At 43.3% G+C, this 26,388-nt stretch overlaps 1 protein-coding gene across 1 annotated transcript in view; it reads right to left on the bottom strand.

Annotated features, from left to right (window-relative positions):
* Nucleotides 1–26,388, bottom strand: part of plxnb2a.1 (plexin b2a, tandem duplicate 1) — a 146,842-nt gene that overhangs the window by 71,646 nt on the left and 48,808 nt on the right. Inside the window, exon 3 of the mRNA XM_061030311.1 lies at nt 17,000–17,052. The gene's annotated coding sequence lies outside the window, so the exon portion shown is untranslated. The remainder of the gene's footprint in view (nt 1–16,999; nt 17,053–26,388) is intronic.

The raw sequence follows: 26,388 nt of genomic DNA, 5'->3' as shown, positions 1-26,388 counted from the left end.
ATCGACTTGTCCTGCCGAGCTTTACATTCTTTCTCATGAAGACAAAATAATGAGAGGAAAAAGCCGAGGGGACTTCAACAAATGCTACCGGCACAAACATCTGTGTGTGTCTGAGTTTCACGTGTGTGTGCGTCGTGCTGCGCGGTGTTTAGGTGGCTGCAGACGGAGAGCGGGAGCGAGCGCTGCTCACATCGCTGACAGATCCATTCATCAACGAGGAGTTTTAGCTCCAGAATCAGCAGGAGGCTAATTACCTCCCAACGTTTTCCCTAATACACCGCTCACTGAGCTAATGTGTCCACAAGAAGAAGAAGAAGAAAAAAGCTTGAGGAAGCTTTTCTTTAGCGAGTATATCTAACATATATCAAACTACCACAAAGTGTGCAGCTCTCCGGGGTCGGACTCCAGAGGACCTTTATAATCACTGTTGTGTTTGAAACTTCCCCCCCAACAACAACATCCAATCTAATCTAACACTAATGCAGTCGTTCAGAGCGACTGTCTGCACTGTTTTTATTTGCTACTGCTCACATTAGACAACATGGAGAGTAAATTACAACACTGCACCGGTTTCATTTTCTGTGAAAACATTAGAAATGGAGCTCCATGGACGGCGGCCATTAAAGGTCCCATATTCTTCTTTTTCTGGTTTTATATGCTCTTTAGTGTGTTTTCCAAGTGTCCTGTGCCTGTTTAGGCACATCTATGTGCAAAAATTCAAAGTCCGCAGAAACGCAGCTTCTCCTACGTCCTCCTGTTAGCTGTAGCATTAGCTGCATGTAACGCTCGGTTCTAGCCCCCCTCGATAAAAATGTGTCAGTGTGACATCTTGTCAGTGTGAGATCACTGATCTAAGCCCATTGGCTCGTTGTGGCAAGCCCAGCAGCTCATGTTGAAATTTCCGAGAAGCGTGCTGAGCAACTGACCAATAACGACAGAGCGGATCGGCAGACCAATCAGAGCAGACTTGGCCCACGTGGGGTCTAACAGTGTGGGCTCAACAGAGTGCAGCTGACGGACTCAGAGCGGAGAGGGAGCAAGGAGGAGCAGTACATGAAAACAGACACTTTTTTCGGACTTTAGCTGTTGTGAACGTACAAAAGTAGGAACATAGATTAAATATATGAACCCCAAAAAGGGCAGAATATGAACTCTTTAAAACGACTCGACTGTTGACTCCTCCATCATGTCGGGAAATCTCAGAGTAGCAGCGCTGATTCTACTGCAAGAAAATCTGGATTTGACAATGTTGTTGTTTCACAAATTTGAGTGATGCTACACACATTTTGAAATCAAATTTGAGCGTCAGGAACGTCAGGGCCGAGATTATTGAATCAACATCGTCTAAATGTGGCTCGAATCTGAGCGTGCGTTCACACCAGTTTGACCCGTTTGAAACCAACTCTGGTACCCTTTAAAAAGAGGAGGTCTCAACCTGCTTCCGGGTACGGTTCACTCTTGGTAAGAATGCTTTCTGGACCAAACAAGGGAAGTAAACCGAAAAAGCAGTGCCTTGTGCCAATAGGTTAGCATTGCTAACAACACCAGCCTTCAGTCCTCCTTACAGGTGAACGTCCACACACCTGTGCTAAATGTTGATAATGACAATAACAAATAATATTAGAAGTCAGCTTCCCTGTAAAGTAAATGTTTCAGAGAAATACCTCAAAGAGAAGACGACAGAGGACGGTAACAGAGAAGGAAACAGTTGTAACTTCTTCAGGATAAATGTGTGTGTGTGTGTATGTGTGTGTGTGTGGGGGGGGGATCACAGCAGTGAGACTGTGTAACAGGCCAAGTTTTCTCGCCAAAATATGGTTTCTAATGATCTCGCTTCAACCGGATTGGCAGAATATGGAAATGATCTTTAAAGTCGTTTGCCAGATCGAGATGACCACAAAAACAAAAACTTGACGCGGTTGTTGTTCTGATGAAGAATTTAGTTTCAAAAGGTCCAAGCTAAAGAGTCTCCTTTCTCCACTGCTGCCCTCATTTTCTTCATGTTCACCACTTCACATGTGCAGCCAGTTGCACGTGTGTGTGTGTGTGTGTGTGTTTGTTACTGTTTCTGTGTGTTGTGTTTGGGCAGTTTCATCCTGGCCCCATAAGGGTTCCTAATGACCAATTTACATAATTAACACGCTGAGGCATGGCAGGCTGCCTCCGCCTCAGTGACACACACACACACACACACACACACACACACACACACACACACACACACACACACACACACACACACACACACACACACACACACACACACACACACACACACACACACACACACACACACACACACACACACACACACACACACACACACACACACACACACACACACACACACACTCTGGGGCTCAGTGTTAGTGAATCTGACTGGAAGCCAAATCCTCTCTCCTCCTTTCTTGGCTCGTCTTCCTTCATTTAGTCTGAATTCTTTCTTTCAGTCTGGTCGTCAGTTTTCCCTGTATGAACTCTTCCCTCTTCTTTGTGTCTGAATAGTCTCATTGTGTTTCGATTCTAACGTTTGATAACAATATTATGTGGAACAGCTCTGCACCCAAATGTCTAATGCAACACATACGAGTGTTATAAACATTGTTGATCTGATGTTTGATTCGAGGTTAAAATTCCAGACAGAGAGAAACTTCCTACTTTTAAAACAATACAAACTTCTGTACTTGTATTGACCGATAGTATTAGAAAAGATGGATGGATGAAGGTTGGATGGATGGATGGATGGATGGAAATCTTCCGTCATAATTTTAAATTAAAACGGATGAGTTTTCTAGACAAAAAAAAAAATCTAGACTCAAATATGATGAATCATTTCCAGTTACTACAATATCCAAACATACAATTACTACATGTGTTATATATTTATTCAAACTCTCTTTGGACTACAAATCTTGGAAAGTTCTTCAGTGAGCTACAAAACCACAGCTTCAGCAACAGGTTGAAAAAAATCTGCAACAGAGTCTGAGAATACAAAAGGTAGGAGAACTAAGTTTACTTTGCTGGAAGCTGCAACGTCCTACTTAAGCATAAAGAGGTCAAATGTTGAGCTGGAGAAAACATCACACACACACACACACACACACACACTCTGCACATCAACTCTGCTCTGTGCAGAGTTTAATACCAGCGCGGCAGGCAGACTAAATCAAACAGGATTAGATGGACAGGACATATTAATCCCCCCCAGACGGTGAGAGACTGAATCCATCAAACGGATTAGTTATGAAAAATGATATTTACCCAAACACAATCAGCCCAATCTATGTCCAGGCAGGGAGAGTAAATACGGCTCCAGATGAAAATAAATATGTGGAGGATTATTTAAGCTGCATGACATTTTCATACTGCTGAAGATGATGTCGACTACCTGAGTCATTGTTTTAATCCTCGTAGTTTGAAGGTGAACATAAAGTTTGATGTTTTCACAACTTGGAGTACTTCACTTTTCATGACTTATAAATACAGCAGAACTCCATGTGATCTGCAGGTTAATGATCCAGGTCTACACCCCCCCCCCTCTACCCTCTGCCAATGAAAGGCGTCTGATCCAACCGTCACAACAGGGTCCTAAGTCTCTGACTAGACTCTTCTCCTCTGTCGCCCCCCGGTGGTGGAATGAACTTCCAAACTCCATGTGATCTGCAGAGTCCCTCTGCACCTTTAAGAAAAAGCTAAAGACCCAGCTCTTTCATGAATACCTACTAACTTAATGATGATGGTCTCCATATTATTGATGATGATGATGGTAATGACGATGGTTTTTGTTTGATAATGACGACTTATAAGATGGTTTCTATACTGATTAGAGCTCTCAAGAACTGCCCTCAATGTTGTGCTTTGCCTCTGGTCACTTCCTGTCAGCACCTGTGTGTCCAATCGGACTCAAAGCTGATCGTTTGCTCTTACTGACATTGTTCCCTTTTTTCTAGATCCTTGCTTGTGTTGTTCTTACTCTCTGATGTACGTCGCTTTGGATAAAAGAGTCTGCTAACTGAATTGTAGAATTGTAGGAGCAACTGTAAACTTTACAATCCAAACTCTTTAAAAACACGTTTTTAAAATTCATCTCCGTCGGCCATATTTATACGGCGATGCTAAATGTTTACCCATGAAGGTTTTCTCCACCATTACCTCTCTAATACTCCAATTAAAGGCCTCTATTTCCCCAATTTTCCAAACACAATTACGTCTTTAATCTGCCGCGTCGGCTCGGTTTGGTTTCTCCTCTGTCACTCACGGTTTATCGGCCGTATTCTCATCAGATCCATCATCATCATCGGCCCTGATTGATAGTTTATGAAAAGGGCTCTGCCAATGTAAATACAATTTATTGTGAAGGAAAAAATAGGGAATGTTAATTCAACTGGGAGGGATGAGAGAGGGTGTGTGTGTGTGTGTGTGTGTGTGTGTGTGTGTGTGTGTGTGTGTGTGTATCGACTCGCACAGTGAGGGGTGTGTCTGGTGTTGTGTTTCCAATCTGCAGGCTGAATAGGGAGTCTGAGAACACACTTGACTGCCATAATGAGGTACTCTGTGAGTGTGTCCGTAAGTGTGTGTGTGTGTGTGTGTGTGTGTGTGTGTGTGTACAAACAGGCTGAACCCGGGGCTTTAGGGGCGCCGGAGGAGGGGTGAAAGAGAGAGTGAAGAAAAAGGATAAAAGTAAGAAAAAGAGTCCAGAGTGGTGAAAGAGGAACAAGAATCCCTGGAGTTCCCCCCCTCCCCCCCTCCTCCCCTCCCCCCCTTTATTCCTCCTCTATCTCGCCTGTACAAACATGCCCCCGCCCGCCCTCTTCCTCCTCCCCCTCTTTTTAACTGCCCTCTTTATCTCTCCTCTTCCTCCTCATCTTTCTCGCCGCTGAAACACAAAACCCTTGTAATCCTCACAATCCAGGACCGTCCGGAGGGGAGGGGGGGGGGGGGGGGGGGGCACAGGCGGGAGAGGGAGAGAGAGAGAGAGAGGGGATGAAGGGGACAGCAGACTAAGAGTTTATACAAGACCTCCAGGGTCGGTTAGAATTTCAAGTATTTTACAAAAAATGTAATCGACAAGATGAAGGCCTCGATTCTGGAAGCCGATGTAGAAGTGCTAAATCCTGCAGTACCCCAAGTGTCCACTAGAGGCTGGCTGCAGAAGCACAGGAAGTCACATACACACCCATTCTAAAAAGCAGAAATGGTTTAACTGGCTAATTTTTCACTCCATCTTTCCTGCTAGTTTCCGAGTAAAAATTTTTTAAATCCCCCCCTGCAGACTTTGGCTCTGTTGCAAGGGGAACTTTGGCGTCACTTCTGTACAACAGGTGAGGAGATGCATCGTCCATTTTTATATAGAGTCAACAGTTGACGCGTGGACTACATGCGACAGTCCGAGCTGAGGCCGTAATCCTGCAAGTTGCATCCAAAGGTTTTCAACAAACCTGAAACAGTTTTCTTGATTTGTTTTTAGATTTTAAACTGCGTCTGATTCTGAACGGGGTCTTGACACTTCATTTGACACCTCAGCCCGCCGCGTGAGTTTTTCGGGGGAAGACGTCTCACAGGTTTTGTTTCTGAACTTTTGACAGGGCGACAGACACATTTCAGGGGTTGACGACCACCTGCAGCCGGAGGGAGGAAGATAAAAAGAGAGATTTTTCATCCTGAGCTAATATGAACTTTCAAAGCGAACTCAGTTTTCAAATCAGCGCTGGCCTCTTATGCAACCAGTGACAGCCTGTTCATCTTTAATGGAGGTCCTGCCCACGGAGATGAAACCCGCTGATGAGCTGTGATTCAGACAGGAGAGCTGTGACGAGAACAAAGGCTCGTCTTCCTCTCTCTGCGAGCTTCGCTTTACATCAGAAGGAGCGCGAGAGTCTCTGAAAAGTCCACCTACTTTACTGTGCAATCTATTTCAGGGGGGGGGGGGGGGGGGGGGGGGGGGGAGTGGACGGGTATTTGGCAGCAGACAAAAAACCCATCAGAGCAGCGCTATCGGGTGGCTTCAGGACACACACACACAGTCAACTCCTCGCCCGCTGATAATAAGAGTCTGTTAGCGCTTTCTGTTTCTCAGTCCAATCAGCGGCTGATTTAAAGGCAGCAAAGCGTCTCCCAAGACTCAAAACTATTTACATCACATTCTCTCTTTTATTTTCACCGCCCGCTGCTCCGTGTTCGGAGGCCTGTTGCTGAGGTTTTCTCTACACACCAGTGGTTCACCTCCAGGCACCGAAGCTGTACTAAGAAACTGAGATTTTAACAACAGAAAAATATCACACAGTGTTCATTCACCACTCTCCAAAGTTTATCTGTTCAGAGAGCATGAAATGATCGCAGCGGATCTTACATCTATTTAAGTTTTTCTCTTTCATTTCTTAAAAAACACCGACAACACGCTCCCATGGGTGTTTCTGTTTGCTGTGGCTGATCCCAGAGCAGAAGATGCAATCCTTACAAGAAACCTTTAAACCATTCTTTCTCTCAGCTTGAATCTTTGTACTTCCTTAGAATGTCTGAATTTGATTGTTCGACCCCTCAAATGTCCGGCAACAAGCACGACACCATTTTATCATACTGTACCTGGGCAAAATCCGGGACAATCTCAAGTCAGACGATAAATATCTCCATAAAGTCTTTCTGGTTGCAGCTAAGAAAACAATCACACAGAAACGGCTGCAGACAAACCCCCCCATGGATGATTGGTTAGCAATAATCAATGAAATACACTGCATGGAGAGACTGACCTTCTCATTATTTGACCAATATATAAAAGTCTGGAAGAAATGGAATATGTACTGTACGGAATGTAACTCATTTTAATTGAAAAACCCAGATTTTTGTATTTTAACTAATGTATGTTACCTTTTTTATTTTTTATTATTTTATTTTATTATTATTTTTTATTCATTTATTTTATTTTATTTTTTATTTCCTTCTTTTCTTTTGTCTTGTTTTACTCTGAAAATATCAATAAAAAGAAAGTATAAAAAAAAACAAGCACGACAACAGAACAAAAAAAAAAAGTGATTCAGGTGTCTGGAAAGAGGATGTAGAAGTTCTTCTAGCCTGTTGGCTGTATGTTGGATCTATGACTTATATGTCACCTTGCAAATCATGCAACAGGAAGTACATCACATTAAGTTTAGACGCAGTGATTTTCATTGGATGGTTTTATTTACCAGGCACAAACTGTTCTGCAGGGTAACAGTTTCCAACGCTGATAAAAACTGAATTTACGAGCTAAAAGGCTCCAATTGAACTTCATATAAGAGCGCTAACAACGTGCAGTTAAGTTGTTAGAAGTGTTTTTTAAGAGCTTCTCTGGACCTACAAACACCCGGCTGAACAAAACACAAGGGAAGAAGGAGAAAGCGGAATAAAAAGCGAGTTTGGTTAAAAAAATAATGACGCCGCCGAGCCGCACAATGCTGGAAAATAAAAGGAGAAAGAATCAAATCCTGACAGCGGGAGCGCAGCAGCGGAGATGGTTTTAATTCAAAAACGATGACAGTGAATGATTCAGGAGATCAAAATGATCCGGCAGATTAAAAATGCAGCCTGTGGCAAATACGAGGGGGGTGAGGAGGCGAGAGAGCAGGGGCGGAGAGTAGTTTCATTATCTTACTCAATCCTTCCTGAAGCTTTGGGAAACTGTCTGAATAGTTGAAAAGAAGAAGAAGAAGAAGAAGTGCACTCTTGTTCACACACACACAAAGGGAGAGAGCGAGGGAGAGACGTCGCTGTAAGGGGAGATAATCTTCAGAGAATTATTTGATTCTCCCATTAAATCCTCCCAGATGCTTCCCAAGAATATATGAATGGAGAGCATTCAAGCTTTCTGAGTGAAACGCACAATTTGTCACAGGCCGAAGCCACACACAAACACAATGTGCATGAGTAAAAATAACACACACACACCAACACACACACACACACACACACACACACACACACACTGCAGGAGTTAGGAAGTCATCTGAAAAGATGAACAGACAGAGACGTGTGTGATTGTAATTATGACGATGCTTTTCATGTCACTTTGCTTGATTTGTCTGTGCTGTGTGTGTGTGTGTGTGTGTGTGTGTGTGTGTGTGTGTGTGTGTGTGTGTGTGTGTTCTCCGTCTGCGCTGTGACATCCTACTTCATTAATTTTGACGAAGCTTTATAAACTTTAAACGCCTCAGAGCTCCCATGAGGCTCCAACGCTCCTCCATGCAGATCACACCAGGAGCTCACTACGCAGTGTGTGAGTGAGTGTGAGTGAGTGTGTGTGAGTGTGTGAGTGTGTGTGTGTGTGTGTTTTCCTGCTTGCAGGTGAAAAAACCTGCAAATGATTCTAACCTGAGACAAAAGATAAACTCCAACAACTCAGAAAAAGCACTTCCTAAAAGCTGAATTAAAATGTATAAATATGGACGTTAATACCAGGAAAAAAAGGTCAAAAGCGACCCGGATCGTGGCTTAAAGCCTGCAAGAAAACAGTCCATCAAGAGGATCCTGTGCTGTAAAATATTCAGTCAAACTGTGATGTTGAAGTTTAGAATCTGGAGACAGAACCTGCTCTGAAAGAAGACAAACAGAGCAGTTAAAGCTCGGTCTGTTGGAAACATTAAAGTCTATTTTTAAAGACACTTCAGTTTGTTGAAATGTCACAAGAAGCCGGTTTGTGTGCGAGAGAGCGGCACGGAAGAGGACACTTGTTCAACACCGACAGTCAGTGAAACGGCACCGCAGAAATCTGCAGCATATGTGGAAGACATTAACAATGAACCTGTTGCTACGGATCACACACACACACACACACACACACACACACACACACACACACACACACACACACACACACACACACACACACACACACACACACACACACACACACACACACACACACACACACACACACACACACACACACACACACACACACACACACACACACACACACACACACACACACACACACACACACACACACACACACACACACACACACACACACACACACACACACACACACACACACACACACACACAGAGTCCATTTTAGGAGTAAGAAATGAGGAGAATAAAGGACACTGTGGAGAGCAGTGAAGTAAGCTGTTAAAGCCATCAGAGTCTGGGAGGATCCCCGCTGTCGTCCATAAAAGCTTAAATGTAGCAGACAGCTTCGCTTGCCTCACTTCTCCTCCTCCTCCTCACTTCTTCTTCTCCTCCTCCTCACTTCTTCTTCTCCTCCTCCTCACTTCTTCCCCTCCTCTTCCTCCTCTCCTTCCTCCTCCCCCTCCTCACTTCTCCCCCTCCTCCTCACTTCTTCTCCTCCTCTTCTTCTCCTCCTCCTCCTGACTTCTTCTTCTTCTCCTCCTCCTCCTCCTCACTTCTCCTCTTTCTCCTCCTCCTCCTCACTTCTTCTTCTTCTTCTCCTCCTCCTCACTTCTTCCCCTCCTCTTCCTCCTCTCCTTCCTCCTCCCCCTCCTCACTTCTCCCCCTCCTCCTCACTTCTTCTCCTCCTCTTCTTCTCCTCCTCCTCCTGACTTCTTCTTCTTCTCCTCCTCCTCACTTCTCCTCTTCTTCTCCTCCTCCTCCTGACTTCTTCTTCTTCTCCTCCTCCTCCTTCTCACTTCTCCTCTTCCTCCTCTTCCTCCTCACTTCTTCTTCTTCTTCTCCTCCTCCTCCTCACTTCTTCTTCTCCTCCTCCTCCTCCTCACTTCTTCTTCTTCTCCTCCTCCTCACTTCTCCTCCTCCTCCTCCTCACTTCTTCTTCTCCTCCTCACTTCTTCTCCTCCTCTTCTTCTTCTCCTCCTCCTCCTGACTTCTTCTCCTCCTCCTCCTGACTTCTTCTCCTCCTCCTCCTCCTCCTCACTTCTTCTTCTCCTCCTCCTCCTCCTCACTTCTTCTTCTCCTCCTCCTCCTGACTTCTTCTTCTCCTCCTCCTCCTCACTTCTTCTCCTCCTCCTCACTTCTTCTTCTCCTCCTCCTCCTGACTTCTTCTTCTCCTCCTCCTCCTCACTTCTTCTCCTCCTCCTCTTCTTCTCCTCCTCCTCCTGACTTCTTCTTCTCCTCCTCCTCCTCCTCACTTCTCCTCCTCCTCCTCCTCCTCCTCTCCCGGTCTGCAGCATTTCAAACTTCATGTATAATAAAAGACGAGCTGCAGGTATTCCTTATTCAGCCTCTTCTGTGATCAAAAAAAAGGAATCAAAGTCGGCTCTCGCTGCGTAACAACAAAGAGCGGCTGCACAAGTCGGGAATAAAATAAGCTCAACCAAATCCAAAGAAATCGACGCCTCAAACACAGGTTGGCACTTTACAGACAAACAAATCGAGAAAGAAGAAGAAGAAGAGAAGACAAAAAAGCATTGATAAAGTTCAATTACAGACCGATGCAGAGCTGGCTAAACACTGAAGCTTCAGGGGGGGGGGGGGGGGGGGGGGGGGCAGCTCTCTACTCATTGGTCCTTTAAGGACATTCTATGGAGAAACTACAAGTTGCAGCCACAACAGGTGAAGAAAGTAGACTTTTAAAATGTCATCATCAGAAGGACTTCACCGACGTCATGAAAGTCGTTGAAGCTGATGTTGCTGAGAAACGGTTTCTCTGCAATACCAGAACTTTTGATTTAAAATATTTATTTGACAAAAGGTTTGAAATGTGTGAGTGATAATGTGTGAGTGTCTATTTTCGTAATATAGATTCCTAGAATCAATAAAAGGTTTATAACAGACAGAAAACGACTCCATGTTTTCTCTCTTTCAGACACACACAGATTTGTTTTGAAGTCAGAGTACAAGCATTCAAAACAGGACGCTAAATCATGCATCTAAAACCCCAGAGGCTCGACGAAAATGAGATGCATGGAGAGATGTTTTCTGACAGCGGAGAACAGTTTGACTCAAGAGGACTGACAAAAACTTGAGCCAGATGTTTCTCTGAGGAAGGACGAGAAGAAGATTGCACATCCGGAATATCTGCAGAAACAAACAAAATGCACGACAAGACGGGGAACGTGGAGAAAGTCTGAGAGCAGATTCAAGAAATGAATTCTCTGCAAGGCAAAAAAAAATAAAAAATCAGCAATCAGCGTTTAGCAGGAAAAATGGAGGCCAAACAAAGAGCAGCTTTTCTTCTTCTTTGGTGTGATCCCAGAGCAGCTTGGAGCAGCTCGGAGCGGCATAAAGAGCGGACACAAAGCGTTCCAGCACGATGAAGAGACAGAAGCCACACTCTGCTGGCTTTAAGAGAAAAAGAAAGTACCAAAAAAAACAACCACACACGAGCATCCACTCACCCACGCCCTACAAACACACACTGAAACACTGAAACACTGGCAATGATCCTGAACCTATTCAATCGCACCACACACACATAAACACAGCAAAGAACCAGTTGGCAGCTGATAAAAAGTTTGCTCCGAGTCGTCAACTTTGCCTTCAAACCCTCACTCTCTCTCGCTCTCTCCTTCTTTTCTTCTTTTCTGCTGCTTTCATCCTTTTTTGGCTTTCGATTAGTCTACAAGTTTTTCTTTCCATCAGCTTTTTTTTTTCTCTCCTGCAAAGTTCCCCCCCGACATTCCTCTTATCCTCATTCTGGTGTCCATGACTCCTTTCTCCCTCCTTTCATTCCTCATTTCCTTCCTTCCTTCCTTTGCTCTCTCTCTCTCCATCTTTGGCCTGTCCGCGTCCAGGTCTCCATGGTTTGAGAGCCGGTTTGTTTGTCTCTGGTTTTGGTAATGCCCTTCTGGATCCACATTTTTAAAAAGCAGGATTAAAAAAGAGCAGGATTATTTTTGTGTCTTTTGGGAGTCAGATTCCTCTTCTGTGGGTCTTCCTGAGATCTCCCTGCTTGTTATTAGGGACGCACCAATCCAGTCCTGGATTCAGATATCGGTCTGATCCTGACTCAAATCCTTATCTCAGGTATCAGTGAAAGGACGATCAAAAGGATTTATCCACGAGGCTTTTTTTTTACAAAGTTAAGAAAATCTAAAGTTGCTCAACACACAAACTGCTGCTCGCTTACAAAACGTCTCCTCCTTACTTTAACTCTCTCATCCAGGTCTACACCCCCCCCCCCCCCGGTACGCTCTGCCAATGAAAGGCGTCTGATCCAACCGTCACAACAGGGTCCTAAGACACTGACTAGACTCTTCTCCTCTGTCGCCCCCCGGTGGTGGAATGAAGAGTCCCTCTGCACCTTTAAGAAAAGAGAGACCCAGCTCTTTCATGAATACCTACTAACTTAATGATGATGGTCTCCATATTATTGATGATGATGATGGTAATGACGATGGTTTTTGTTTGATAACGACGACTTATAAGATGGTTTCTATACTGATTAGAGCTCTCAAGAACTGCCCTCAATGTTGTGCTTTGCCTCTGGTCACTTCCTGTCAGCACCTGTGTGTCCAATCAGACTCAAAGCTGATCGTTTGCTCTTACTGACATTGTTCCCTTTTTTCTAGATCCTTGCTTGTGTTGTTCTTACTCTCTGATGTACGTCGCTTTGGATAAAAGGATCTGGATCTGGATCTGGATCAGGATCAGGATCAGGAGGTATGTGAGCTCGTAAAGTTGCATCACTGCTCAGAAAGTTTGTGCTGGGAGTGTTTTCTCTTCCAACTTTAGGGCCTAATAACGGAGAGTGTTTTGTGCCTCATAGATTTAAAACTCCGAGCCAACCGACTCCGATTATAATTTATGATTTCGGGCTCTGTACATAAAATGAAATTGACTTTTCTCGTTTCCTCCGTCGGCGCGTCGTTACGGCTGTGGATTAATGAGCTGATGACAGTCGTATATAATGACAAAGATGGACACACACTGAGCGGCTGGCACGTCTGAGGAGATGTTTGCCATCTGTTATGTTGCTGTGTGTGTGTGTGTGTGTGTGTGTGTGTGTGCAAAGACAAAAATGGAGTCCAGTCCAAAACATGCACCTCACATGTTACACGTTGATATAATTCTGGGACTGAATCCAAACACAACGGTCTGCCACACACACACACACACACACACACACACACACACACACACACACACACACACACACACACACACACACACACACACACACACACACACACACACACACACACACACACACACACACACACACACACACACACACACACACACACACACACACACACACACACACACACACACACACACACACACACACACACACACACACACACACACACACACACACACACACACACACACACACACACACACACACACACACACACACACACACACACACACACACACACACACACACAGCAGGCGTGTGGAGGTGAATGATGAAGTGATGAAGTGAAGAGGAAGATGAACAGAGCTTGTGAAGTGTATGAAAGCTGCTGATATGGACGATTGTGAGCCGTTTGAACGATGTGGCGTTCAGAGGGTCACTATCGACTTTTTCCTGAATCTGCTGAGCGCTCGCCTTCTGAGCCCCGGGTTCGATATTTGAACAACAAACACTGTTGCTTTCTCGACGTCTACACACGGCCTTTTTGTTTTTTTTAATGAAGTGATGAAATACTCATGAGGTCAGGTAAATAAAAACAATCTGTTTGACATCAGAGTAACAGTCTGGTGTTTTTATTTCTTATTTTTTTAGAGTTTAAAGTCAGGGTTGGTAATTTTCCTCCAGATCCACTTTTTAAGATTTTCGGTGTAAGTTGTCTTTAGGTCCTGACAGAAATTAATAACTCAGGTTCTCTGAAAAAAGAACAAAGAGAATCCATCATCTGTATCAGTTTGTAAGTCTGTAAAAACTTCCACCAATGTCTGCCACGAGGTACCAATCTGATGAACCAATCAGACGCCTCCCTGCTCGTTCTCTACCTCTTGCATGCACAAGCCCACACTCAAAGCGATGAGCTGAGGGGGCGTGGCTTCTGGAGGGATGGCGCTTGTGCATGCAAGTGAGGGGGTGCAGACGGAGCACTGAGGGAACGCTACTTTCAAAATCATGCTATTTTTCTACAAGTCTCTCCAAGAAGAAGTTCCAGAGCAAGTCCCAATCGAGCACCGAGCCCTGAATCCAGTCCTCGCCTCTGCAGCGCTGCAGGGTTATATTAAGATTTCTTTTGGGTTTACGCTTCAGGATAAGATTTCAGATTTTCTAGCCCAGAAGTTGTAATTACAGTTGAGGTTAGCGGGACGACTGCGGACGAGGGAGCGTATTATTTGAGCTCATATGACTGCGGTGTGCACTATTTGTTCTGGAGGAAGGTCATGAAAATCGCCACTTCACAGACGAAGCCAAGCAGAAAAAAAAAAGAGAGAGAGAGAGAGAATCAAAGCGAGTTATCTTCACCGCAAATATGATGAGAGGGATGAGAGATCTGACCCCGGGAGAGTAATATCTTTAAACTCACTCACACGGACCCGACTTCTGTGTTTGCTTTTTATAAGATTTGAAGGAGTGACAACGTACAAGCTCCCGTGGAAGGGCGAGAAAATCGAGCAGTTTACGGGAACAAGAAGTATTAAAAAAAACAAAAAAGCATCCGTGTATAACACAACGTTTGGGAATGAGATCTTGAGAACACGGAGGCATAGAAGGAGCAGTGATGGATGGGAGACAGACGGGGGAACACACACACACACACACACACACACACACACACACACACACACACACACACACACACACACACACACACACACACACACACACACACACACACACACACACACACACACACACACACACACACACACACACACACACACACACACACACACACACACACACACACACACACACACACACACACACACACACACACACACACACACCAGTGGTACGCTTTAATGTGAGTTGGCAGACTGAGAGCGGACAGAAGCAGATCATAGAAAGCAGCCATTCACATCAGACGAGCATTCAAATCCACCCGTCACACTCCCAGGATTCAGCTCGGTCCAGTTTCTCGAGGACCAGGGAGGGCGCACACAGAGATCTGGACTGAAAAATGCATAAAAAAGTGATTTCACCGACTGACACATTCAACTTTTCAACCCGTCACCGTGTTAGGTAACATGTTTGTGTCTTCTTGATGATGTAGTCGACGTCTTCACAAACCGAAAAATGTGAAAGCTGAAGACAAAGAGATCCATTTCAGGGTGACAGAACTCGTCTTCAAGCCTCCGTGAGGGGTTTAATGTCTTTGCACATTAAAGGTGCATTAAAAAGAAAAGGTCATAAAAAAAAAGGTCATTAGAGCACTTCTAAATGACTTCTTCCAGGAAAGAGAAGTCGACGCTTTAAAAACACTCAAATCCCCCTTTCTTCTGTTTATTCTATCTGACCTTTCTTTTTTCATTATTTATATTTTTTGTATATATTTTCTTTACATTTTGTTTGCATAACTATGTTTTTAAAGTCTTTCTATGTGATTTTTCACACTTAAATGTATAAATCAAGTATCTCCTCTGAAAATAACTCTGTGAGTCATGACTGTCTACAATGGGTGTAACACCCGAGTCCCACTGTCTGTGATGTTTTCAGAGTTTTCAGAGTCCTATCTTCACTTTGTTTACATCGCCCGGACGGCCGGCTGACTCCTCCCCTCGTGTATAAAAGTTGTTTAATTGAAGGACTAGAGAAAAGAAGAATAACATACTGTACTCACTGCTTAACTGTGTTTCTAGATCACGCTCATTTCAGGTAAATTTACATGCAGTGTGAAGATACGAGCAGAATAAAGATCGCTAGCATTAGCATGCTAACACAACAATGCAGCGCGAGTTGTTTTGGTTTCATGCTGGTGCTCAAGAGCGACATCTGCTGGATGTATAAAGCCTTTAAACAAAAAAACAACAACACTCAAATCCAAGGGAGGGGGGGGGGATAAAACCCTCTGCAGATAAATAAAAGTCTGTGCATGTGAAAATGACCCGTCATGAAACGGTCCTGCAGAAATTCAGAGCGTCTCATTGTCGAGCTTTTATGTTTTTTTTTTAATTAATTAGGTATGAAGAGGACACAAACCGTCAAATCTTCAGGAAGAAGAATCTCTCCATCAGGTGGAGTCATAGAGGGAGGGAGGGGGGGGGGGGGTCAGCCCACGTCTGAGCCCATGAACATGCAGGGATGGCACGTTGTTTTTTCCCACGCCCTGAACGCTCACAGAGATGTTTGGTGGCGTTGTGTACAGAGCTACATCATCATCCCAGCAGGGTGTGGCCACCAACCCAACAAACCCAAACACCCACCACACCCAGCTTTGTGTTTGCTGCGTTGGACACTGAAGTTTGTTTCAGTCGGAACAAGAAAAAGGAAACGTGCTTCATAAAGAGAGGGGTCAGAATGAAAGAGGGAAATGAAGATATTAATATGAGTCATCTTCAGGATGTGGTGTTTACATGACCACCCGTTCTCTCAGGTCTGTCTTCTTCTCCTTTAATGGAGAGGTTTTTGGCGATTATTTATTTTCAGTTGTTTGTGTCTTTCTGTCGACCTGCGAGCGTCTTCTTCACTCGTTTCAACATTTTAAAAGCACTTTCAGATACTCAGGTGAGCTTTAGTTCTGTCAGCTGCCTCGGCGACATCAGGGGAGAAAAGCAGCGTAATAAAAGAGAGAGAGAGAGAGAGAGCGAGAGCGAGAGAGAGAGAGAGAGAGTGTGTAGGGTGTCAGTAATTGGCTGATATGTGAGAAGTGTGTTTGTATTGGGGGTGAGGTGGGAGGGGGGGCAGAGCCTCAGTAAGAATTCATTACTTAAGAATGGCCCCAAGCCTCCAATTAACCCCTGAACCGACACACACACACACACACACACACACACACACACACGCCATTATAATCAGCCCATCATGGGAACTTACAACGCTGTGTGAAAACATCAGGAGGGAAAAGGGTGAAAGTAGTGTGACAACAGACGAGGAAAATAAGAATTAGAAAAAGACGCGCTGTCCCAAATTTCTGAGACAGAAAGAGACTTTTCTGGTGAAAGACTTGAAGATAAAGAAGTCGGCGTTTTTTCTTACCTGCTCAGAGTTCAGGCCTGCTGATCTGTGATGACATCAACCTCCTCGACCTCCTGAAAGAAACAAATAAACGAGTCAAACTGGAGAAATCATTTTGTTCATCTTGTCAAAGCGGGGGAGGGGGGGGGGGGTCACCTGATATCTCAAAAACATAAACTGGTTGTTCCTGAAACTCAAAAAAAAAAGGGGGAATCAATGACCCACCCTGAGGAGCTGCACTCGAGTTACAGGTCAAAACCAGGTGACATATTTGTCCCTGATTCCCCCCAGGAGAGGGTCTGCGTCGTGTTTCAGCCGACTTTAAGACTTTTAAAACTTCTGCTCCAAAAACCCCTCAAACAGGAGCTGGACAAATCCTGCTCCGTCTGTCGTTCTAATCTTCCTCTGTTGAAAATTGTTTGCGCTCTTAAAAAAACATTAAACTGTCTCCAACAACACAATAAACTCTTTACAAGTGTGATCTGCTTTAAATGTTCTGTTGGTGGTCACTGGGTGGGACTCTACTCGCACTTTAACAAACCTGTAAAAAGAAACCACGACGACACTTCATGAAGGAAAATAAATATGACTGAAGCTTCTTAAGATGCCAATCAAATTTAACGGTTTCTTAAAGGTACAGTACGTTATTTATTGACCCCTTACAGTGTGTGCCCAAGATGACAATAACTAATCAGACCTTTTTTTGTTTTTTGAACCAGGCTGTAAACATGTTTATTTATGCTGTAAAAACGGCTTTTTTAGAATGGGTGTGTATGTGACTTCCTGTGCTTCTGCAGCCAGCCTCTAGTGGACACTCGAGGAACTGCAGGATTTTTTGCACTTCCGCATTTTTTTTTCCAGAGTCAGAGGACAGGGTCTCTGCAGTCACAAGTTTTAGCTTTATAGTTTTTATTTTTTTTACAGCTGAGTGAACTTTCTGATTGTGTTTATGTCCGTCTTCTCATGTCAGGATTTATTTATTGTATATTTATTCCCCTGGTGCTTTTCTTTGCTGCTGTAACACTCTCCCAGTCCGGGATCAAAAGAGTAACGACCTCATCCCTCTGATGCTTTGAAGGTGATACACGCCTGCTGCAGCGGAGCGTGTGTGAAGCGCAGTGACGGGCGCCGTTAATTAAAAGTAATTAATTCAGAAAAAGTGCCAGAAATCTGCTTTTATCAAGCAGACAGTAAAAGCATATTATACTGCCTTGGAATAATAACCCCAAAGGAGTGGAGCTGTTCCTTCATCAGGGCATGAATTCAACTAAAGACACTTTCATTTTGTGATAATGCAAAAATACGGGAGCTTCATTTTTTCTTCTCCTCTCATAACGATAACATTAACGCTCACTGGCGAGGAAAATAAAGAGTTTTTTTTTTTTTTTTTTAAACTGGGGAGATAAAGGAGAAATCAATTTGGGGGAGTAATCTTCATAATGAGACAAGCAGACAGACACAGAGCGCCGAGTGTGTAATGAACGCAGACCGGCTGAGGGTGGAAATGTTGCTGAATCAGCGTTATCCAGTCACACGATTCACAGGTGTGTGTGTGTGTGTGTGTGTGTGTGTGTGTGTGTGTGTGTGTGTGTGTGTGTGTTTACTGCACAGCTCGACTCAGACGCTCGGCTCGTCTGCAGAAACACAAACCAACGTCTGCTTTAACTTCTCTTTGGAACGAGTAGCAGAGCAGCTAGTGAGGCGGTGTGTGTTAGTGTGTGTGTGTGTGTGTGTGTGTGTGTGTGTGTGTGTGTGTGTGTGTGTGTGTGTGTGTGTGGTGTGAAGTTAGCTTGGCAGCACTTCTAACAATGTTGAGGCCCTCGGTGCTCTCCAACAGAATGGCCCAGTCTGTCTCCACTCTATCTCAAAGAACCATATGCTTGTTGGTAGCAGAGCCGACTACCGTGTGTGTGTGTGTGTGTGTGTTTCTGTGTGTGTTTCTGTGTGTGTGTGTGTGTGTGTGTGTCTTTCTGTGTGTCCATATGTCCCAGCACCTAACATCCAACATCTAAAACATCCAGATGGCGGAGCATCAGTCGACACACGACGTTTCCTTCCATCATCAGGAAGTAGCTGGAAAAAGCGTAAAGACGATAAATATTCATCATGTGGGACCACCGCGCTTAACGCCACACTTATCTCATTATGCTAAGTACAACAGAGATATATGTATGTTTAAATCCCCCCCACCCACCCACCCACCACAAAAACACAGAGTGAAGATGACATGCAGAATAAAGGAAGTGCTGTCTCAATTACCCAAAGGAAGGGATTTTACTTTGAGAGGAAGAAAGAAGATGCACTCGGCTGAAAAACAGAAACAAATCCAACTCTCTTTGTTTCCATCTGGAGCTTAAAACTGTTTTAAATACGACGACGGTTCAATTCAAATCAGATCCACTGAAGTTATTTCAAAGAAAAGTCTTTCCGAGATTCTTCTGTAATGATGTTTATTCTTATTTTTTACAGTCTGGTTGTGGATGATTTATGCTTTTCATACACTTTTACAAAACTTTAAAAAGTCATTTTAGGGGGCGCCGGACAGCCTAGTGGTCACATGTCGCAGGCTTCATGTTCAGAGGATATTGTCCTCGTTGCGGCAACCGTGGGTTCAAATCCAACCTTGGACCTTTGCTGCAAGTCATCCCCCATGATTCTCTCCTCCCAACATTTCCTCTCTCTCTCTCTTCAGCCGATTCAATAACGGCAAAAATGGTACAAAATATTTCTCTTCCTTTTCAGATATTTTAAATGATTGCCTTGGATGTCTTCAATACCATTTTAAGTTCTCCTGCATCTGACCTTTACGTATTGTTCATAAAATTGTTGGTTAAATCAAAATGACTCTTTTTCTGAAAGACGAAAATAAAGACTCCGACATCCACTGAGTGACTTTGACTTTGGAGGTCGTTCTTTTCCTCGTCTGAGGACTCAAAGATCTGAAAATATCGGAAACATTTTCATGCATTTTATTAAATTTTCAGGAGGTTATTGTGAATTCTTCTCTCAGCTCACCCTCCGCTGACCTCTTTCATTTTCACTCCACTTCTCTTCAATGCGTTTTCGACAACGCGCTCTGAATCAGTAAAAGGCACAGAGAGGCGGAGGGGACCGGGTTAGATACGACGGCTGAAGTTTAAAAAAAAAAAAAAACGAGGCAGACGGAGGACGGACACACACACAGCAGGTCCAGATTGAAGGCTGGCACGCCCTCTGCTCGCTGTCTGACCTCTACACCAAGAAACACACACACACACACACACACACACACACACACACACACACACACACACACACACACACACACACACACACACACACACACACACACACACACACACACACACACACACACACACACACACACACACACACACACACACACACACACACACACACACACACACACACACACACACACACACACACACACACACACACACACACACACAGTAAGTCATGTGTCATGTGCCATGGGACAGGGTCACCAAACAAAGACAAAGAGCACAAACACTCGTTCTCTTAAAAAGACATACAGCCTAAGTTCATGCACAATGCTTCATTTATGTGCTTTTAAATACTGACTATTATACATAATACTATTCACAACTATGTAGAGAGAAAGTTAAGTGCAGCATATAAGCAATAAAGAAACATTGAAAGCTTTAAAATTGGTCTCACCACACCGGATGTATGACTGTATCAGTGGTGGACCCTAAAAGGGCAACTAACCCCTAACGTTGTTGTTAAAAGAAATCCAAATACAGCAAAAATGTGTAATATATTGTGTTGGTTATAGTCTTAATATGTTCCTCTCTAGGGGTCTATGTTGTCTCTTTTAACATGAGTAATTTGAAAGAACAGAAAATCAGAGTGCAGCGGAGGCCTGCTCTTTAACAGTATAGGTGACATTTACACTGTATGCAGATGATGTCATTCTCTATACTCTGATATGTAAAGTGCAGTAAAGATCATTTGAGGTGGTGTTTGCAGGTTCTTCTCCAAGGCTGCTATTAAAGATTCAAACAGAAGATTTCACTGAATGTATTCATGAAAACATGAATACATTTGACGCAGTTAGCTCCTGTTAGACGACTCCACAAACACCCTGCATAAACACATTGGTTGTTGATTTCACACACATACCTTCTATTACACACTTAACCACAAACAACATGAGGGAATCCTGACGTTTTAGCTACACAGGTGTTGAAACCCTAACAGCTTTATCTTCAGGTCAGCAGGCGTAGACATGTCCCAGCAGGAAAGGCACAGGTGTAAATAAGCACGTTAGGAACGGCTGAACTCGGTTTCAGTTCCTGGTATTGTAGAAACTGGTGAAGATGAACAAAAGAGGTTTTATCTTTCCACTATAACGTGTTCAAAACAAGTTGTAACTAAATGTGTTTACTACTTTATTACCATAATTTGCCTGTGAGCTGAAAGTCTTCAAAGACTTTGACCTTTTTTTACTGTGAAAGTCAGAAATGCTGAAAAGTGATTCTTGATTTCATCCTTGGGTGATTTATAACTGATGCAGCTAATTTAAGTTTTAGTTCTTTTATGTTTTTTTATGTCCATCTTATGCAAATGAAGGTTTTTGAACATGACCCAAGAAGTTGATTTTCAGTCACTGTGTTGATTTTGCGCTGCGTAAAAGGCTGTTAGATCTTTAAGGATAAGAAAAAGTCCAAAGTTAATGAGGGTTTCTGTCTTACATTTAAGCACAATCCTGTTTTAAGTTTGTTATTATCACCCACCAACTCCGCGATAAAGAAGAGACAAGAAGAAGAACATAATAAAGCCGGGAAACGTGGAAAAGATAATGAATGTTAAAATAATGCAAATGCTCAAACTGTCTGCATAAGTCCTTTTAAATCTGAAATGTGTAAAGTGTGTAAACGATTGTGCGGACGTGTGGAGGCTTATTTGTGTTGGATTTTAAGCAATTAGGACAGGAAACGGAGGCGATGCTGCCTTCACTTCCCCGTGGATTTAAGTTATGCACCGTTAAAGCACACACACATTCTGACACACACACATGTGCAAGGAGCAAATTCCCACACTGTCCGGCAACACGGCCTCAGCTGTGCAACACAACACACACACACACAATTAAAACACACACCCTCAACTTCCTCTTGACCCATTTCCCAAACATAACACACCACCTCTCTCTGTTTTTTCATCCCTCCATCTCTCCGTGTCCTCGTGCTGCATCATCTGCTGAGGCAAAGCAGGCTGAACCGCTCCTGCTTAGTGTCACCAGATCAGACGACACACTCACACACACACACACACACAAAAACGCACAGTTAATCAGTTTGTTTATGAGGCCAAAGGCATGCAGGGTAAAATCCTCTGAACTGTACTTTCAGGGTTCAGGAGTGTCACGACTGAGGATTGTGAAACAGGGACACAAATTCTGGTCCTCATTCAAAGCTACTTTAAATTAATTAAACGTTAACTACAAATGTATGATACAACAGTTTGATTTTAAATTAGCTATTTAAGGTTTTGAGAAGCTTTTTGTGTACATTTGAAAAACAGTGGAAGGAGATGTATTTAGTTTAAAGGTCACATATTAGTCTCGTTTTCAACCAGTGTAAATAAGTCTCAGAGCTCCTCAAAACATGTGTGTGAAGTTTCTTGTTCTAAATCCACTCTGATCCTGTATTTGATCATGTCTATAAACCCCTCTATTTCAGCCCTGCTCAGAACAGACTGTTTCTGTGTCTGTACCTTTAAATATGTAAATGAGCTGTGTCTGACCACACCCCCTTCTCTGGAACGGCTTGGGTCGGCTCTGGCTTTCTCGCTCCATGCCATTGGTTTCATGTTTCTTGGTGATATTTCCTTGAATAAAGACACATATTAAACACACAGAGATATTCAAACCGACCTAACAGGAAGTTCAGGATCCTGTTTGTGCATGTTTGTGTATTTCAGCCTGTGTGTGTGAAGCATTTCTCAACAACATAGTAATACAATTTTTATTTCCCTTATGGGATTAATAAAGTATATCTCCTTCTTCTCTTTTTCCTTCTTCATAATCACAGACTTGTTTACAGTCAGAATCCAGAACTCTCTGTAAGCTAGGTATGCAATTAAAAAAGTTTGGATAAGAATGACTTTAATGTGCTTTCAGTACGTGGTAGTAATTTGTCTTGAATTAAGAAAACAAATCGACCCCGACGTTTGAGGAAATTAAGGGGCGATGAAATGAGAAATGAGAGCGTGGACGGAAAGGTAAAGAAAGAAGGAAAGGAGGTAAGAAAAATACATTAAGAGTCTGTGAGCTGAGCGGAGCTGCAGGAGTTTGTTTAAGTCTGACTCCAAAGTGAAGTGGAAACTAAATGGATCCATGTTGGTGCAAGAGTTTCTTTGTCTACAGAGATAAGTTTGAAGAAAGGTTAAGAGGAGGAAATGAGAAAAAGGCAGAGGGGCTGACTAATCTGAAATACACCAACTGAAAACCAATAAATGAGGAAACTGTAAAGTCTGGATCTCACGTTCCAGCTCTTCCCTTCTTTAGTATCTCACAAACTTCCTCTCCCCTTCGTCCTTAAATGAAAACTCATTTCTAAAGATTTATACAATCGCATTATCCTGCAACAAGTGTGGCGGAGATGCTGCTTTATTTCCCTGGAGAAGATGACTGAACACCCACCTGCTTCATATTCACTTAATTCCACATATTAATAACTGCATGGTGCCAAACACAACCACACTCCATGGACCTGCTGTCCACTGAGACTTTAACCACTAACCAAATAAAATATGTATTTATTCCATTTCCTGCCTTTGTTTTTCCAAGTTTAGCGCCAAAGGAACCCGTATTTTTTTTTTTTTTACCATAAAGCTATCCAGTGACGCTGCATGACTCGCTCTTTACGTCTGAGTTCATGGAAAGTATCCCTCTGCTGTGCCTCCTATTGGTGGTGGTGTGTAATGTGTTCATGATTGCATTTTTCCTGATTTTACAGTATCTCCTGTATCAACTAATAATGAGACTCAATGGAGGTCAAGAGCACCTGATTCTAGCGCTCAAGACCGCAAACATCACACCTCAGAAACCTTAGACTCTACATTTTTTATTACACATTATACTTTTTAAAATTGTACTTATAGCCGATATTAAAAACTAATTTAAAAAACAATCTAATTCATTGAAAGTCTGTTGTTGTCCTTGTAGGGAGTGATTGGGCGGCGCCCTAGCACCTTTGATTAACCAGTCTCTAAACCACTTGGACTAATCCATCACTTGTTTACCACAGGATGTGGTTCAGACTTTTACACATCAGATTGATTCAATACAATTGGAAACAAGTAAACATAATTGTGGCTGGGTGATAGATTTCAACATAATAAGGGTTAAAAATTGGTCACTGCTGCACCAACGTTATCCAACTGATGGGTTACAGTTCTCTACTTATCTCGCTACTTTTCCAGAATATATTTTTCCTAAATAGATTCCCAATATTCTCAGTCAGTCTTCTTCAAACAGAGCTGCAGCAGAGCAGGGCTGGATGCCTCGATAGGTGGGGGAGAACGCATCTGGTTCTGCTCAACACGAGTGGCATTCCTCAGGGAAGAGGGCTTCAGGGAAATAAGCTGGATGGTAATGAACTCGTTCACACCCACATCAGTCTTATCACAACCCCCCCCCCCCCCCCCCCCTCTCCCCAACAGGCTTCTCCAAAGATCAGAAAGTACGGAGTGTTTACAAAGTCAACAGAATTTCTCAACTTCAATCTGACGCAACTGAAGGGTGTGAGAACTGTGCAGCGACCGTGCGGCCTTCATGGTGAACTATGACTTTTCCACGGCTGCCCATTCCTCACTCATATGACTTCAGAATCAAAACATTCTCTCCTGATTTACTGCTGCAGTTTTTCATTGTGTCAGACAAAGTTGGAAAATATCTCTCCTGGTGTGACTTCAGAGAATTTTCCAACCTTTCTTTGGTTTTTTCCATTTCTAACCCAACATATCAGATTTTTATGAGATTCCAAGAATACCTTCCAAAGTCACGGGGGGAAGACATTAAAATCGAGCATGATCAAAATTTACAAAAATAGAAAAATGTCTCCTCGGGGATGACTGACTTGGTGCCAAATCTCATCCTCCATTGCCCGGTCTATAAGAATGGATTTTTCCATCCAGTGTAAGGCCGGGCTTCAAATCAACATGACAAAAACGGACTGATTTATTTCAGGGAGATTTTAATGCCAACATTGAAGATCCAGCTTCAGATATGAAGTGTTTCCCAGAAAAAGAGAATTGGTCAACTTTTCCACAATGCAAAGTGGGAACACATTCTTGCACAGTTTTGAAGTTTACCTGGAAGAGATAGAAGAGTTAGAAAATTATTTTTTATGCTCACTGTGCTATCGATTCAACGCGTCTTGTGTTTTTTTTTTTTCTTAATCCCAGACATCTATTTATGGGGGTAAACACACAATCCCACAATCCCTCACACCCCACAGCCCGGCTTCTCCACGGAGCTTAATCGAGCAAAAATGCAATATAGAAGATAATATTCCAAACACACAAATCGAACTCCAGAGAAAAGACGAGGCACCCTCCACCACACACCACCATCACCACCATCACAGCCGCAGCAGCAGTCTGAAAATGTGAACTTCTCTCTGATAGAAAATGAAATGCCAAGCCCGGCTAAGGACATAATGAAAAAGCTATTATCAGCACGAGCTTTCATCAGCACTGCATTCAACCGTGTTCAATACAAACTGATTCTCTCATCTCATGCTGTACCCATCTGAATGTTGGGATATAATAAAAGGAGGCGAGATAAGAGACAGAGATCACTTCTTTTTTTTTTCCCCCAGCAGAGGAAGTGCATCAGCACATTTACAGACGAGGCAAAGTTTCCACGAGCGACTCGCAAAGGCCAACATAATCATCATCATTTCATTGTAGGAATCTGATATATTCAATTCATTAGCCTGTCTGTGAGTGTGTATAGGTCGTTCTTTACCTTACACATCTGCATCCATTTATCTGTCTGCCTTTGTGTCCGACTCTTGATGTATTTTTTTTTCTTGCATTAGCCTCCATCAGTCTGTCACCTCCAGCAAAGCGCTGCCTCTGAATCCAGATCTCCTCACAGAATATTCAATGAATTATTGAATTATATATAAAATACAGTGCAGTATTCAGGATATATGCAGCATATATTAAAGTCTAACGAGGAGGGGCAGGTCTGAAAACTAAGTACAGAATCTGCATCAAACTGCAATAAAACCCTGTCGATGTCGATTCATCACATGATTGACTCATCGTTTTGTATTAAATGTCTCCTGATGTCCTTGACAAAGACGTTCATAAGGATGTGCACAGTCGGGATTTAACCCAGTTCTTAAACTTTAACAATCCAGTGCCTTCTT

The sequence above is a fragment of the Labrus mixtus genome, chromosome 22 (genome assembly GCF_963584025.1).
Source record: "Labrus mixtus chromosome 22, fLabMix1.1, whole genome shotgun sequence".
Taxonomy (NCBI): Eukaryota; Metazoa; Chordata; class Actinopteri; order Labriformes; family Labridae; genus Labrus; species Labrus mixtus.
Note: the sequence above shows the minus strand (reverse complement) of the source record. Positions and strands in the feature narration are given on the sequence as shown.